The sequence below is a fragment of the Corylus avellana genome, chromosome ca2, assembly GCF_901000735.1.
Source record: "Corylus avellana chromosome ca2, CavTom2PMs-1.0".
NCBI lineage: Eukaryota > Viridiplantae > Streptophyta > Magnoliopsida > Fagales > Betulaceae > Corylus > Corylus avellana.
The window spans coordinates 24,458,071-24,458,467 of NC_081542.1; positions in this window are offsets into that span (position 1 = coordinate 24,458,071).

Sequence of the window (397 nt, forward strand, 5' to 3'; positions counted from 1 at the left end):
TCCTTAGCAACTAGAATTAATTAGATTTATTTTGTGGTAAATTTCGTTTTGCAAATTAAATTTTATATAAAAAGAATTATATATAACTCAATACAAAATATGATATAAACTAAACTAATGTCTCGTTGCAAAGATGGATTATACACCTAGTTCGAAGAAAAAAAATTAAAACAAACACTACAAAAAAAACAAAGTTTAGTAACGCTTGGAATAGAGGCGCTTTAATAAAACATCCCCTTATAAGGACGTTTTATTGTGTAAACGACACAAAATAAAATTAGCAACGCCTGCGTAGAAAAACGTCCCCTTAATTCGGGACATTCCAATAGGACATGCCCCAATTTAGTTAATAAAGTGCGCTTGGCTGGCAATCGCCCTTAATTCGGGACGCCTGCTA